We start from the raw sequence: 10590 nt of genomic DNA, 5'->3' as shown, positions 1-10590 counted from the left end.
AGTATCGTACAATCTAGTTTACATGTAGTGTAGTAGCGTTCTACCATAGTGAAAATCCGTATGTATACCGTATATAATGATAATTACAGTTATGAAAAACCATGATAAAGTGGTGATGTAACTGTAAACTATTTCTGTCTTCGTGCATATGTTTAATAGTGAAAGTTTCTGTACTCGTGATGTTTAGAAAATCCCAAACTATACCGATTATAGTTTGCATGTATAGTGAATAGCGTGTCCGGAAAACTATGCAATTTTTTGTGAAAACGTCCCTTATGCTCAACACAGTACAAAAGGGTTAAAGTATGAGATTTGCATAAGTTTTGAAAACATTTATGATTAGCTTGTATTCCCCCCCTGAAAACATTAAAAATACGGAAAATGTAGGGGTATGAACTCACAGTTCTTGTTGTGAAATCGTTGACTGAAATGAAGATCCTCGAGTTGTTGCACGCGACACTTAACGGAATCCTATTATCAAATAAATATGTATATGTATCTAAATTAGCGATTTCGTTAGATAACGTGTTAGAGGTACACTTGAATTCGGTTGAGGAATGTTACCGAGACTTGATTGAATCGAAGAAGGTGAGTTTTCAGTCAAAAACACCACTTAAAAGGTGTTTACGGTCGAAGAGGAGTTTACGGTTCTTGAAGGCTTGGACCGTAAACTCAAGAACAAATGGTTATGATTGCTGATTTCGAAGAGATAATCGTTTCCAGTCGTTCCCAAGTGACTCCAAACGTGGTTTCTCGATGATTTCTGAAGTTTGAAGGCGTTTTGAGTGTTTACGGTTAAGGTTCTTAGAGAGAGAAAGAGAGAGTTTTTGGCCAGAAATGTTCTAATGAAGGTGGAGGCATCGTATTTATAGGGGTGTTGTGGGGGGTCCACTCTTCACTGACCGTAAACAGGTTTACGGTCGTAATCTCATTTAGACCGCAAATGCTTGATTTTTTTTTGAGATATTCGGGTTTCCGCGCGATTTTTGGTTCTAACTCGTAAATAATTTAATTAAATATAACTAGATTATTTTCTAAACCAAAAAGTTTGACGGAAAAGTTAACAAATTCGAAATTTTATTAACGAAACTCGCGTAACGGAAATGGACAAAGTTTCGGGTTGTCACAGTGTCCGTGAGGATCTTTGATGATCTAGATAAAAGATGAAATCCTTGGATGAATCAAGAGTGAAACAAGGATTTAGGAAGGATTAACACCCAAAGGAAGGAATCACTTACTTGTTTGATGATTTGAAAGCAAAAATCTTATGATTTTTGAGAGAGAAATCGGCTCCTATGCTTAAAAAATGAAAAGAATGGCTGAAATGATCAACCATTATATATATAGGGAGGAGTTTACGGTTACCCTGACCGTAAACTCAAGGTATCGACTAGGTAGTTTAGAACTTAAACTGACACTTCTAAATACTAATTCCTTTGATTCACTAGAGTTAGAATACTCAAAACAGGTTCCAAACAGTGATAACTGGAAGCAAAATGAGTCTAGCACTGATAAATTTGAATGTTTACACAAGTTATAAATTTCGGGTTGTCACATAAAAGAACCAGTAATAGAACGTAGAAATGGAGAATCAAGAGAGCAAAACAAAACCGCACACCAATAGTGAAAGTCCAGTGGAATGCCAAGCGAGGACTTGAATTCACTTCGGAACGAGAAGATCAAATGAAACATAAGTACCCACATCTTTTCCCCAACACTTGAAGTCCCACTTAAACTTTAAATTTTGGGACGAAATTTCTTTTAACGGGGGGATAATGTGACAACCTGAAAAATCCTAGAGAAAACTAGGTCTAAACTTCAACCATGTACCAGTAAATTCACAAACACACTTGATGCAATGGAACTTTGAAAACCAAGAGAGCATGCTTATACAAGTTCATATGTATATACACATTCGAAATCCAAGTCGGAATGAACCTTTAAAAGGAAAATGAAGTCATCAAATCCATAAAGACTCAAAGAAATCAACACAAGTTCAAGTGATATGTCGATGAGCATGCTATGGTTTAATACTTAAAGGATCTCAAGTTTTAGAACCTTGGAACACTATAAGAATGAAATCAACTTATTAGAATGACCTAGGTCCGAAAACTACTACTTTTAAGATGCTATAACCGTAAACACAAGGCCCAAAGCACATCATGGCCGAAAACCCAAACCTATTGGGCCGGAATCCCTTCTTTTTGGCCCATTATGACCGAAATCACTCTTTTGTGAGTGATTTGAGTTGATTTCGGTCACGTTGACAGTAAACTCTTTCTCTTGGACAGTCAACTCTTTAAATATCTTCATATCTTATCTTAATTTAGCTTCCCAAGATGATATGATTCATTTACCAATGCAACCTCTTCATGTTACTTCATACTTAAGACACTTCAATAGAAATCACTTTCATTTTACATAATCAGTAAACAAGAACGTCCATTCTCTCTCAAATAGCAAACATTATTCCTTCCATTCACTCTCAAGTATAAGACTCACATCCTTTCATTCCAAGATGAAACTTCTCCAGGAGGTTTTGCTTCAAGTTTGATATTAGCCTTTGGTAAGTTTCCTTTGGAAATCATGTGTTTTCACAACCAACTTATGATTATTATCATCATAATCACACATTATTATGTGTTTAGACATTAGGATACGGCTATCGTGTCGCATTCTAAATCGAAGTTCATCGTTTTCTATCTCGTTATCCAAACCGCTACCACACTCGAGGTGAGTTCATACCCCCATACTTTTTCAAGCTTTTTCTATGTTTTAGGGGGAGAATACAAGTAACACACAAGGAAACTTATGTTAAAATACAATCTATTGTTTATGCCTTCTTACTTTTTACGTATCTATTTATGAGAAAACATCAAATATACGAAACAACGTTATTACCAAATTAGTAAACATTTACATGCAAAATATGTTAAAACGCAACAGTTATCATTTTCAACGAAATATACATTTTAAACTATAATAGGTATAGTTTGGGGAATGTTCACATTATTTTACCCTTTTAGGGCAAAGAAACGATTATATAAAAATACGATTATTTTTATATTTTATAACAATAAGAAAGAGGTAACAATTTTATATACGAACGATTTCATTGCAAAAATACATAAAATCGTTGGAAATTTGTGAGACATTGTCTTCGTCGTACCTACCAACGTATACATGGAAGTCCTGTTTTATAACCCGAGTCTCCTTCCGGAGAGCGTGATACTTGTGTATAGATCTATACGGGATTGATGACCCCGCACCCTGGCTAATAGCTACAACCAAACCGACAGGTTATGGGTGACAAATATCAAACAGTTCGACGCTTGAAGAACGTCGCGGCAGGAAAATCATTTGTTAGCACGGTTATGAAAACTCACATGATAAACGACAATACGTTATTTTACGTGAAATTGACAATACACTTATTTTTACGCGAAAACACATATCTTCAAACGGTTTTATAAACGAATAAAACTACATGTCATTAACTTAAGTATGGTAATATACTTACACTTTTCGGTCTTGGTGTAATTAAGACTATAAATCAGCTTTAAGGAAAATATAGGATTTTCTGGGATAAACGTCAATACTTTTCAAGCAAACAGTTTACAATTTAGCTTTATGGAAAATATATGATTTTTCTGGAGGAACACAGTATCATTTCAAAGAAAAAAGAACATATATTTTCATATAAAATACTTATGAACTCACCAACTTAAATGTTGATACACTCTAAAAATCACTTGTATTCTCAGGAAACTAGTCAACAGGTACACGCACAGGTTTCGAGAAGACGGAGCATAGTAGCTTCAAGTCTTTGTTTTGCTATTTACTTTTGGAGTCAATCATATGTGATTCGAATACAATGTAAACTTTATATTATTAATATAATGGTTGTTGTTGCTTTGATTACTATAATACAGTTGTTGTGATACTGTACATGACGTCCTCCACCCCCGAACGTTTCTGTCGTTCCGGTTTGGGGGTGCGACACAATGCGTGTCAAGGAAGACCCTGTCATAAAGAAGATGACACACATTCGCATGTTGTAACCTTACGAAACACATTTACGACTTGCATTGCGTATCATTAAAGCCCATGTCATAAAGAAAGACGACACACATTTGTATGTGTCATAAAGTTTAAATGTTTTAAAATTTATATATTTTGATAGTTTACTAATTTTCAAATTAAATAACACGTTAAAGGTCTCATAATACAAAATAAAATACCATAAATAAGAAAGATAACTCATTCTACTAATATGTCAAATACAAATAATCATTCCAATTGTAAGTAAATGTAATACATTGCTAATATTGCATAATATTTATTATAGAAAAGAAAAACATATACAACACTAAAAGGAACCCGTGAGTTATTTCTCCTTTCAGAATCTCCATGGCAGCTTTAAGCCTTGCAACTTCACCACTTGAAGATGTATCAACTCAACTCATGTCAACTCTTCACGACTTGAATACACATCTCTCCAATGAGATGAACCATAATTGTGTATCTTCACTATATCAACACAACTAACCATATGTAAAAGCTTATAAATAAATCAACTAATAAATAATACCACACGTCAAAATTGGATCAAGAAAACCATGCACCTACATTAGGGAAAACTGAAGACGGTTGACCAAGTCAAACCAAAAACTTGCATCCACCATATCATATATATATATATATATATATATTAATGAATAAAGGATTGGAATTGTTAATTCCATTGAAATGAAAGTAATCATACCTGAGTGAAAAATGATGGTATTTCAACTGGTGATAAAGCCATTTGTGCAAAAACATTAACCAGATCCGGAACTAGAGGAGCAGTCTGTTTAAAATAGAACAAAACTTTAGTGGCCAAATCGGTATAAACAATAGTTCAGGGCCTAAACCGTAAATAAACAATTAAATACTACCTGTGGGTTTGATGTTAGAACAAGACTGCAAATACTGCTGTAAACAGGCAGGGATTCTTCAAGGTCTTATTTAAAAGGAAGAACCTTGACAAAAACAGGGAGTACCTGCAAATATTTAAATAAATAAATACAAGTTAATTTCATTTATTTGTTTTGTTTATTATATATATGGACCTGGTTTAATGGAATGGAATCCTGATATGCCATAATCATTCTTGCAATTACTCCAGCAGCATTATCTCTTACTGCTCTGATTCTTGCAACTGCTTTGATTCTCTAAATAATGGGTAAAGGCCTCTTAACACATCACCAAAGTATCTGATTTATTCATAAGAAAGAAATAAAATAAATCATTACACAATATTGTTTAAACATCATTTATGAAGAAAGTTTAAGAATAAATACTTGAGACTGGTGACATCACCATTCTTGCATAACTCCCTAACACAGAATGCAGCAGTTGGAGCATCCATATCCTGAGCAACTTCAGCAAGGCATGCAACCACCGTTTTCCGATCTTCTGATGGTCGTGATTCCTTCTACAAAACAATAATTTAAATAACCAAAATACCCTCGTTATGTCTATATACTAAATAGATACATATAAAAAAGCTCACAACGAATTTCATTAAAGGCTCAAAAAGAGTGGAAAAGATTGGTGCAAAGTGGGACCCATGGCTTTAGCAAATGCAAGAAGAAGATCTGAAACAACATCCATAAGCACTTCCTCATGGCTAGTATCATCATCATCAACATCACTATCTGATTCTATTTATTGACAAAGTGATTCCAGTTTAAGCAAGACCAGAGGTGACTCTACAAGTCATGGCATATCTGATGAGAACATTTAAGAAGTTAGTTTCTTTAATAAAATATATTGAAAAACATTAACATATCTTATATAAAGAAAAATCCAAGAATGTACATACATGGTTCGACAGTAACATATCCAAAATCTTTGATCATGTCTGCTACACTCGTACAAGCTTGAGCAACAACTTCTTTGTCATCATCTTCGTTCATTGTCTTGATATAAATGGTCATCACTGTATCTGAATTTTATGAAATTGTGAAAAGATCATAGAACATAGTCAAAATATAGAGATTCCATAAGTCATATGGTTTGTTTTTGCCACTAATAAATCAACTACTCACCAACAATTTCTTTCGCCTTTGATGCTCCATCCTGCAAAAAACCACAAAAAATTAGAGAAACCAATCTTTTATAACTTTTTTTTAATTCCATTCCTTCCCTTATTTTTTTATTAAATAAAAAAAAGATTTATTTATAAAACAATTTTTCCCAATGAAAAAATATTTAGTAAAGGAACAAGGATCCCAAAAAATGAAACTACTATCTTCCATGCACAAAAAAATAATACCAAAAACAACTAAAAATAATTTGTAAAAGAAAAAAATGGACAAGAGAATACTTACACTATGACCTTCGAATACTGCATGTGCAACTCTCAGAATATCTGTCATTCAAACCATCCAAATATTAAAGATGGAAAAAACAATGCATAAACCCAAAAACATTCCTATATTTTTTAAATTTAATTTGGAATGGAAAATGCAATGTCCCAAAAATAGCTCTTATTTTGTATTTTTATGTGTATATAATAACAATATTAATCTCAACATGTAATTATGGATGCTGGTTCTTACCTTTTAAGCCAGTGATGGCTTGAAGTTGAACATCTTCATGAAAATAACTAGAATGCTTCACCAGAATCCTCAATGATTCTTGCATATATCTTGAATTTTATTAAAGTAACTACAGGCTACAATTAAGTTGGTTCATAGAAAAATTTACAAAACTATAAATCCAAAGGATACGAGGCATAAGCACTCTTTGTATGTAAGGCAAATAAACCAAAAGCTTGAGTTGCAACAGCCTTTTCATCTAAAACACCAGTTCTTATACTGATATTTCTCACTCTTAGTTCATCATGAGTTTCATCATCAGATGAAACTCCACCAAATCAATTCACATTTTCATCTTCATCAGAATCATCAATATCAACAACAGATCCATCATCAAGATTGCATGAAGAAAACGCCAGAGGGACAACATATGGAAGATGTTGTTTAACTTTGCATCCATTCTTGCAGCTGCAAGAATGGATGTTTATCCTGAGCTCAATCATCTCCAGATTTAATGGAACCGGAAACCTAAAATCAAAATATATCAATAAAATGTATCTTAGATGAAAATGTATGTTTGGATTTGAGGAGCATAACCTTTACCTATTTATGAAGTCTATTCTCTGTGAAATCTGTTTTAACTTGATGATCATCGGATATTGGCTTTGTGCAATCAAAAGAAACAAGATTTAGCAGGTAGGTACCTGATTACCCCTCCTAACTAAAGCTTAATGGTGTAGCTTAGAAAGCAAAGAGAGCATTATCTTTCGGATGTCAGGATGAAGGCCGAGGGTGGATGTTCCCATTGGATGGTAATGGTATCTTTATGAGGATGAAGCTCCCATGAACTATGGCGATTAGGCTCAGCATCATCAACTTTATCTGCATAATTAACAACAAATCTTTCCCATGGAATCCCGGTAAACTCAACACTGTTATCACCCTCTGAAACAATTTCACCATCTCACCAACTTCCACCTCCCTCTGCATTTCTCCACCATACAAAGCATTTATCCCATACACTCCATTTCCTTTCTATGGAAGCATCATAACAGCTTCTCTCCACCAAGAAATCAGGGAAGTCAACCAACTCTGGGAGAGTCAACTTAAAGGTCTTACCAAACATCCCAGATGAAGGATCCGTAAATTTAAGCTTTATTTTACAACAACTCTCTCCAGAACCAGGACAAGTCGCATAAACAACATCATCAACCGAACAAATTCCCACATATTTTATATTGTTACCCTTGAATAATATCCATGTACCACGTTCTGATGATGAATTTCATATACAATACTCTTGAACCGAACAAATATCTACATCTTTGAAAGAGGAAGGTCGATGGCAGAGGAAGGCGCTGAAGAAGGCGCGACATTGGTGGAGGGTCGGCGATGGCGGAGGGTCGACGACCAGGAAAGAGCACATAGCAGTGGTCGGAGTGCGAGGGGATCATAGTTGGCGGTCGATGTGGGGAGGGGAAAGAAGTATCGTCGATTGTGGGGAGAAAGAAAGATGTGTCAAAAAACGCTTAGGGCAAAAAGGGAAGTGAAAGCGACTTTTTTAATTTTTGGGCTTTTATTTTCCCGCTTGTGACTAAAGAACGCATCTTTCATTAAAAATTATAAAACAATATGTTTATACGGCACACATTTTATAATAAGCGCCCTACGTGTTTTTTTCCTGACACTAATTTTAGGGTACGCAAAAATGCGCGTCCTAAATCCTTAAAATTTCTAAAGATCTGACATTATTTTTAGGTCACACACTTTTGCATATCATAAATCAATGTGTATCATAAAATCGTGTGTCATTAAAGGTCTGCTTTCTAGTAGTGGACATCCTAGTGTTTAGACAGTTATGACATGTGACTTGACCATCGAGGTTGTAGCTAGCAACTGCATGTAGAGGTGTTAACCCATATAGATCTATAAATAACTCTCACACTCACTTAAGATTTAATAATTATATGTCGGGGTCTTTGTTAAGTATTACATATAGGGTATGAATATTTCTCATGTAAATCATCGAGTGAGTAGTTCAAAAAGTTACATGACGTCCTCCGCCCCCGAACGTTTCCGCCGTTCTGATTTGGGGGTGTGACAAATGTGCATCAATATGTTTATCAAATCTATGTTTCGGGTTGTGGTTTTTAGGCTTTTGACCCTTTTAGAGCTCTCTGGAATCAAAGAAACAGTAGACTTTATCATGTATCTTGTAAATGTTTTGCATATAGGTAAGTAAATACACCCAATACAGTACCTATTTAGGTATTTGATTATTTATATCTAGCAAACCTGAGATTCTGTTTCTTTTTGCATTCGTTTTCCTTTTTATATTTAAATTTTTAAATCATTTGGGTTTCTGAAATTAATTACCAATTTTTTTGTTTATTTTGTTCATAAACACATGGAATGATGTGGTCCTATACCTGTCCTAAAGCACCCAAGCTGGCATTTGGCTGCTAAAGATTAAAAAGGAAGAAAAAAAGTTTTGGAGGCTACACGTCCATCTCGATTCAAGTCTTTGAAATCATGATGAAATACGAAATCCATGGTATTTGAACCCATCACCCATTGGAATTTTCTTGGCTTTATAGCCATTTATCATGTTGATTGGTTTCCTTTCATTTTTAAGATTGTGTACCATTCTTAATTTAGCATTTTATCATATGTTGTTTTGTGATGCATTTTCTTATAGGTTAAATAATTCATATTTTGTTTATTTTAGTTTCTGTATTATTTTCATTTTCATATTCTGGATTTATTCAAAATTTGTTGTAATTTTCTACAAGCTTTTGCTATTTGATCTAAGCATTTTAGCTATGGTTGTAGATATCATAATGGCAAATATCAGAGCTAATTGTTTGAGTTAACTATCTTATATATTTTGTGGCTCTTTATAAATCACAGTGTCTTTTGTAGAACATAAGCTTAAAATGCCCAAATGATCATAAGTTATATAGGTTGTTGATGTAGGAAAGCCACTACTAATCTGCAATTTCATGTTCTGATGGTGTGAAGGTAAAAACTAGAAAAAAACATAAGGGAAGAGTATCGGGGTTATCTTTGTAACAATAAATAGCATTGTACTTCTACCTTTTTGTTTATTTTAGCATCATACATAATTTTTTTATGTATTGTAACAGTGTACCTTAAACATTCTATCAATAATAGCAATGTAGTCATGTAGATTTTGTGAAGTATTATGTCCAAATAAGAAAAAGTTGAAACTAAGTTGCTATTACTCTTTAACCTTGATATATTTCAAAGTAAAATGGAGTAGAATTTTGGATTTTCAGTTTCAGTTAATATATTTGTGGTTGGTAGTTTTGCTTTTCCTGTTATTTATCAATCTCCAAAAATAAAAGGCTTCCATCATGAAGTGTGCATTTTCATTTGCATACCAAGTGTTTGACATATTTCCAAATTAGATTGCTCTATACTTTACATTAAAACAACTTTTAGTCTAAAATATGATTCTATAATTTTGTCAACTTGAAACCACGTTTGTATTCCTATTACTTGATATGTTTATTCATGTACGAAAAGTTAAACCTTGTAACTTATTGTAAACTGCAAGTCATTGTTAAATTGAAAATTTTCATCTATGGTCTTTGTCATCTTTTTCATAAAAAATAGGTCATGTTAAAAAAGTTAAAATAAAAGACAAACTATATCTTCAAGAATTCACAATTATAAATAATAAATGTTTTACCAATTCTATTAGTTTTTATAAAATTATCTATGTCTATTATATCCTACTAGCTAAGAAACTTGCACCTATGGTCCCCGAGACTAACTTCATCTTAAATGATCTGTTAGGTACATGCAAAATAACAAAAATGTCTCTCTTTTTATATTTTATATAATAATTTTTGTTATGCTTATTTTAACTATAAAATAAATGGGTTTTTTCTGTATGACGTTAGAAAATGTTTTTTTTTTGAGTTACTTTTTAGCATTTGCTATAAAATTAATTTTGGCATTGAAAATCATGTTACAACCA

The 10590-nt window shown here is 33.3% G+C and overlaps 1 pseudogene; it reads right to left on the bottom strand.

The window, feature by feature from the left end:
• Positions 1-4462: 4462 nt before the first annotated feature.
• Positions 4463-7574, bottom strand: LOC145113953 (putative importin subunit beta-4; annotated as a pseudogene).
• Positions 7575-10590: the final 3016 nt, after the last annotated feature.

Source organism: Lactuca virosa, chromosome 5 (assembly GCF_052849685.1).
Source record: "Lactuca virosa cultivar CGN04683 chromosome 5, Lactuca_virosa_CGN04683_v6, whole genome shotgun sequence".
NCBI classification, from domain to species: domain Eukaryota; kingdom Viridiplantae; phylum Streptophyta; class Magnoliopsida; order Asterales; family Asteraceae; genus Lactuca; species Lactuca virosa.
The sequence above is the reverse complement of the archived record's forward strand: the minus strand, read 5'-3'. Positions and strand labels throughout refer to the sequence as shown.